We start from the raw sequence: 7,387 nt of genomic DNA, 5'->3' as shown, positions 1-7,387 counted from the left end.
TCCCGGTGTGAAACACGGGGGTCTGCTCCCGGTCCTTTGGTTGGGAGCCTTGCCTGCTGACGCTGACCCTTTGGATTTACCGGGCCCTGGCGGATGCCCTATCCCTCACGGTGGTTGGTTGTCTCTTTTCGGGACTTAGGTTGGGACAGGACCTACAGTTAGGTCCAGAAATATTTGGACAGTGACACAAGTTTTGTTATTTTAGCTGTTTACAAAAACATGTTCAGAAATACAATTATATATATAATATGGGCTGAAAGTGCACACTCCCAGCTGCAATATGAGAGTTTTCACATCCAAATCGGAGAAAGGGTTTAGGAATCATAGCTCTGTAATGCATAGCCTCCTCTTTTTCAAGGGACCAAAAGTAATTGGACAAGGGACTCTAAGGGCTGCAATTAACTCTGAAGGCGTCTCCCTCGTTAACCTGTAATCAATGAAGTAGTTCAAAGGTCTGGGGTTGATTACAGGTGTGTGGTTTTGCATTTGGAAGTTGTTGCTGTGACCAGACAACATGCGGTCTAAGGAACTCTCAATTGAGGTGAAGCAGAACATCCTGAGGCTGAAAAAAAAAGAAAAAATCCATCAGAGAGATAGCAGACATGCTTGGAGTAGCAAAATCAACAGTCGGGTACATTCTGAGAAAAAAGGAATTGACTGGTGAGCTTGGGAACTCAAAAAGGCCTGGGCGTCCACGGATGACAACAGTGGTGGATGATCGCCGCATACTTTCTTTGGTGAAGAAGAACCCGTTCACAACATCAACTGAAGTCCAGAACACTCTCAGTGAAGTAGGTGTATCTTTCTCTAAGTCAACAGTAAAGAGAAGACTCCATGAAAGTAAATACAAAGGGTTCACATCTAGATGCAAACCATTCATCAATTCCAAAAATAGACAGGCCAGAGTTAAATTTGCTGAAAAACACCTCATGAAGCCAGCTCAGTTCTGGAAAAGTATTCTATGGACAGATGAGACCAAGATCAACCTGTACCAGAATGATGGGAAGAAAAAAGTTTGGAGAAGAAAGGGAACGGCATATGATCCAAGGCGCACCACATCCTCTGTAAAACATGGTGGAGGCAACATGATGGCATGGGCATGCTTGGCTTTCAATGGCACTGGGTCACTTGTGTTTATTGATGACATAACAGCAGACAAGAGTAGCCGGATGAATTCTGAAGTGTACCGGGATATACTTTCAGCCCAGATTCAGCCAAATGCCGCAAAGTTGATCGGACGGCGCTTCATAGTACAGATGGACAATGACCCCAAACATACAGCCAAAGCTACCCAGGAGTTCATGAGTGCAAAAAAGTGGAACATTCTGCAATGGCCAAGTCAATCACCAGATCTTAACCCAATTGAGCGTGCATTTCACTTGCTCAAATCCAGACTTAAGACGGAAAGACCCACAAACAAGCAAGACCTGAAGGCTGCGGCTGTAAAGGCCTGGCAAAGCATTAAGAAGGAGGAAACCCAGCGTTTGGTGATGTCCATGGGTTCCAGACTTAAGGCAGTGATTGCCTCCAAAGGATTTGCAACAAAATATTGAAAATAAAAATATTTTGTTTGGGTTTGGTTTATTTGTCTAATTACTTTTGACCTCCTAAAATGTGGAGTGTTTGTAAAGAAATGTGTACAATTCCTACAATTTCTATCAGATATTTTTGTTCAAACCTTCAAATTAAACGTTACAATCTGCACTTGAATTCTGTTGTAGAGGTTTCATTTCAAATCCAATGTGGTGGCATGCAGATCCCAACTCGCGAAAATTGTGTACCTGTCCAAATATTTCTGGACCTAACTGTATAATCCTGCCCTCAGCCCTCAATTGGTTAATTAGCTAGGCCGTTGGTTTCGGTCCTGGCTTCAGGGTCTAAGTACCCTCTTGTGTGCACGGTTTCCGGGTCGGTTCTCCGGTGTTGGTACCGGCGGGCTACATCCCTGCCCCGGTCCACCTCGGATCTCCGGCAGCCATCTTCCCGTCTCCTGCTGACACTGGCCACTGTCTGTCACCTAGCCAGTACGCCAGGGCTCCAACCCCGACCCCTGTCAACTAGCACCTCCAAACTCTCAAACAAACTGACTGCTTTCCCACCCCCGGGTGCACACACTGCACATTCCCGGAGGTGAAGTTGCAGTCATCTGTAGCACCCACGAAGCAAGGGGTCCAATACTCGTCACCAGGCCAGTGATGTCGAGTCAGGGGGATGTGATGGGTGGCCCTTGCCCCGTTTTGTGGCCCCCGAGGTGTACAATAAGGGGAGGGATGATTGGAGGATGATGGTGGAGGTTTGTCTCATGATGCCACCTGCGGTACGCGGCCAGGGATTAGTCGCCGTTGCTGTCGCTGTGCTCCAGTGTGGATGGTTGTAGCAGCTAAGATGTTTCTGCTCCCCACAGGTAGAGCAGGCCCCGGGGAGTATGATGAGGGGAGTAGTGGGAAATGGCGCCGAAGCGCGGGGCGCCGGCAAGGACAGGTGGACACAGTTTCTGTGGTTTCAAGGTTTTTTTACTCACAGTCCCGGTTGCCACACTCGAAGTATCGGTCACCGCTGTGATGGGCCTCAGTCGATCCCGGATCTGTTGGAGGTCAGACCCGGTACAGTGGACGGTGGGCCCTTCCTCCTTGCGCCTTTAGAAATGGATCCCCATGGCCTGAAGCTACTTGGGGACTTTGGTTCTTGAAAAGTTAACTCCTTTCCAGTATGCAGGTGCTGCGGGTCTGTGGTGGGGCCTGACTTAGATCACAACTCCAGACCCTATGGAGCACTGTGCTTTGGGAACTGTGGTGGCCAGAGGGACATACAGTCCCCCTGGCCTGCAGATTCTGCATCGTTCTCTGCGCTGGTCCCAAGGGAGCAATTAAGCTCTCCCCTCGGCGACCGTATTAACTCCTGCGTCCCACCAGAGCCACCGGTAAAACCCGTCTGCTCCCTTCCTCTCCTGCTGGAGAACTCCTAACTGTTGTGTTGCTCCTAACTCCCCCTGGTGGGTGCTCCACCTCCGGTTCCCTGTCAGTAGTGGGTGGCAGCCCCCCATGTTTGGTGACTACCTTAAGACCCACCACTAGCCCAGTCCCCATTGGGGAGGGCAACCCATTGGTGTGTATGAGTTTGTGTGTTGTGGAACCGGTACCGACCTCCTCTGGATTCAGGATGAGTACCGCACCTTAAATGAGGTGCAGTTCCCTGTTGCGACTGAAGCCTCAGGGGCACCACACATCCTTGGCAGCACGCTCAGAGCCCTCATGTGGGCGAAGCGGCTGGCGTCAGAAGCATCACTGGCATCAGAAAGTGTCAGCCTCAGACCTCTTAAAAGGTGGAAGGAGAAGGTTGGACCCGCCAATCCTTGTGAGTCCATTCAGAACTAAGTGCTTTGTGCTGCAGCTGTTCCTCTTGCGTCTGTCCTGTATAGAGACAGGAAAGACACAGAGAAGGTTGTGGTGAGAGTCGTTTTTTGAATGCTTGTGTGTTTCCTGCCCCTACAGAGGACAACTCCTGTGGTGCAGTCATGAGGGATCACCTGGAAAATAGGGCTAATCAAACATTAGTTTTTTTGTTATTAATTTTTTATTTATTTTTCTTAGTTTTCCTAGTGATCTTCAATCTGCACTTGTTTTGTAGCTTAACTGAGCTTAAAAATGCTGTGCCCAAATTTTACTTTATAATAAATCATAAAATATTGAAAAATCTGCAAACATAATGTTTTGTTGTTTGATGTTTTGTTGCATTTTAGGCGGTTAATGCCATTTCTTCTGAGGTTTTTCCTGTTGGCTTGTTCAAAACACCATGAAAAACTTTGGAAATGTATGGTGTCCAAAAAAATTATGAACTTTTGAAAATATTTGGCTTATGTTGCCATTTTTACTAATCCATATTTTTTTCATTGATGGAGCTGTATGAGGACTTATTTTTAGGTGTTGATTCAAAGTAACAAGTAAGGGCAGGGTTAGACAGTTATATTTTTGCTCTGAGCGCAATCCAGTAGGACATCAGATCGGATTCAGAGCAATGTTAGCCTATGGTGCAGAGCAAATCAGATTTTTTCCTCGGACAGAGTCTGTTCATGGAAACAAAAATCACTGCATGTCCATGTTTGAACCACCGATATATTCAGATTGCACTTGGCCATGCAAATCAGTGAGCCCATGGAAATCATCGTACTGCACTCAGATGACATCTGAGTGCAGTCCAATATCCGTGGACTCACACAATAGATAGGATGGAGACATTTTGTTCTCATCTTCTCCTCACAGTGTGCTTTGATTGTCTCATCTGATGAAATTGGATCACACCAAGCTGAAACTCTGATCAGAGTTTGATCAGTGTCATTTGCATAACCGGCCTGATTCACTTGGATGAGAAAATATACGACGATCTGATAAAACACTAAGGGGTACTTTGCACGCTGCAGCATTGCAAGCCGATGCTGCGATGCCGAGCGCGATAGTCCTCGCCCCCGTCGCAGCTGCGATATCCTTGTGATAGCTGCCGTAGCGAACATTATCGCTATGGCAGCTTCACATGGACTCACCCGCCCTGTGACGTCGCTCTGGCCGGCGACCCGCCTCCTTATTAAGGGGGCGGGTCGTGCAGCGTCACTGCGACGTCACACAGCAGGCAGCCAATAGGAGCGGAGGGGCGGAGATGAGCGGGATGTAAACATCCCGCCCACCTCCTTCCTTCCGCATATCCTACGGAAGCTGTGGTGACGCCGGTAGGAGATGTTCCCTGCTCCTGCGACTTCACACACAGCGATGTGTGCTGCCGCAGGAGCGAGGAACAACATCGGACCGTCGCGTCAGCGTAATTATGGATTACGCCGACGCTGCACCGATGATACGATTACGACGCTTTTGCGCTTGTTAATCGTATCATCGAACCTTTACACACTACGATGTCGCATGCGATGCCGGAAGTACGTCATTTTCAATTTGACCCTACCAACATCGCACCTGCGATGTCGTAGCGTGCAAAGCCCGCCTAAGGGGTACTTTGCACACTACGACATCGCAGATGCGATGTCGGTGGGGTCATGTCGAAAGTGACGCACTTCCTGCGTCACTCTCGACATCGTAGTGTGTAAATCCTAGATGATACGATTAACGAGCGCAAAATCGTTGTAATCGTATCATCGGTGTAGCGTCGGCGAATTCCATAATTACGCTGACGCGACGGTCCGATGTTGTTCCTCGTTCCTGCGGCAGCACACATCGCTGTGTGTGAAGTCGCAGGAGCGAGGAACATCTCCTACCTGCGTCACCGCAGCTCCCATCGGCTATGCGGAAGGAAAGAGGTGGGCGGGATGTTTACATCCTGCTCATCTCCGCCCCTCCGCTCCTATTGGCCGCCTGCCGTGTGACGCCGCATGACCCGCCCCCTTAATAAGGAGGCGGTTTGCCGGCCAGAGCGACGTCGCACGGCAGGTAAGTGCGTGTGAAGCAGCCGTAGCGATAATATTCGCTACGGCAGCTATCACAATGATATCGCAGCTGCGACAGGGGGCGGGGACTATCGTGCTCGGCATCGCAGCATCAGCTTGCGATGTTGCAGCGTGCAAAGTACCCCTAAGGGTAAGTTCACACAGTGCATTTTTCGTGGCGTCTTTGCGAGTTTTTCGGGTGCGTTTTTCCTCAGAAAACTTCATGACTTTTCTTCCCCAGCAAAGTCTTCATTTTTGCTGTCTGTACACTGCGTTTTTTTTAGCTGCGTTTTTGTGCTGCACACAAAAACGCAGCATGTCATGCGTTTTCCACCCATTGAGTTCAATGAGATGTTCAAAAATGCAATGAAAAACGCAAATTGCAAATATAGCTGCGTTTTAGTGCGTTTCTATGACTAAAAACGCAGCTATAAACGCAAGGGGTGGTAGTAAAGTGACATGTACAGGAAGAGGATTCCTTCTGTCAGTAAACACAGAAGCGTGAATGCTCCCGGTACCGCCACCGCTGCTTCAATCTTCCGTGTGGCGCCATGTCCGCTCCCGTGCGGCGCCATGGCCGGGCGGAAGGTGGAAGCAGCTGCGAAAACAAAAGTGAACAGTAAAAAAAAAAATGTCATGCTCACCTGTTTGCAGACTCCGGGTGCCATGTCCGCTCCCAGCTCCTCTCCCGGTACAGCCGCTCCGGCTGTGTGCAGTCTCCCCGGGCACGTCCGATGGCTGCAGGACTTGGCGGTGTGATTACCTGATGCGGTCACCTGACGCATCACCTGATCGTAAGTCTCGCGGTGGTGCCGGCGCCCGGCCGGTTTCACCTATCAGCTGATCCTGCCGTCAGGAGATTTCATCAGCTGATTACCGGCAGCTACTGCAGAGATCGGACGGGATCAGACTCCTGCCCAGGAGCTGCAGGCACATAAGTGAGTATTTTTTATTTTTTTTTGCACTGATGCATCAGCTGATTGTATAAATGGCTTTTATACAATCAGGTGATGTGTGATGTGATTCACGTCCTTTAACCTGACGTCATCTGATCAGTATACCTTCCTGCAAATCGATCAGATGATATTTGATCCGGATTGGATGGTGCGGGACCCTTGACCCAGGATTACTGCGGAGGGGGGTTCTTTATTTCAATAAAGATGGAGTTACTAATTGTGTTGTGTTTTATTTATAATAAAAATATTTTTCTGTGTGTTGTGTTTTTTTATCTTTACTAGAAATTCATGGTGGCTATGCCTAATATTGGCAATAATTTCGGGCTTAGGGCCAACTGATAATATACAGCTAGCCCCAACCCTATTATTACCCAGAAAGCCACCCGTCACCAGGGCAGCTGGAATAGTTGGATACAGCGCCAGAAGATGGCACTTCTATGGAAGTGCCATTTTCTGGGGTGGCTGCGGACTGCCCACGTCATTTTTTTTTTTTAATTATTTCATGAAATTCATGAAATAATTAAAAAAAGGGCTTCCCTATATTTTTGGTTCCCAGCTAGGTACAAATAGACAGCTGCGGGTTGGGGGCAGCCCATAACCTGCCTGCTGTACCTGGCTAGCATACAAAAATATGGCGAAGCCCACGTCATTTTTTTGGGGGGCAAAAAACTCCTGCATACAGTCCTGGATGGAGGATGCTGAGCCTTGTAGTTCTGCAGCTGTCTGCTCTCCTGCATACACTACTGGATGTAGGATGCTGAGCCTTGTAGTTCTGCAGCTGCTGTCTGCTCTCCTGCATACACTATTGGAAGGAGTATGCTGAGCCTTGTAGTTCTGCTCCCCCTGCCTCTCCTTCCAGCATACAGTCCTGTAGGGAGCATGCTGAGCCTTGTAGTTCTGCAGCTGTCTGCTCTCCTGCATACACTAGTGGAGAATGAAGAACATATTGAAGAAGGATATGACATCAGACCTTTTTTTTTGTTTTGTTTTTTTCAACAATCTTTAA

Source organism: Anomaloglossus baeobatrachus, chromosome 3 (genome assembly GCF_048569485.1).
Source record: "Anomaloglossus baeobatrachus isolate aAnoBae1 chromosome 3, aAnoBae1.hap1, whole genome shotgun sequence".
NCBI lineage: Eukaryota > Metazoa > Chordata > Amphibia > Anura > Aromobatidae > Anomaloglossus > Anomaloglossus baeobatrachus.
Note: the sequence above shows the minus strand (reverse complement) of the source record.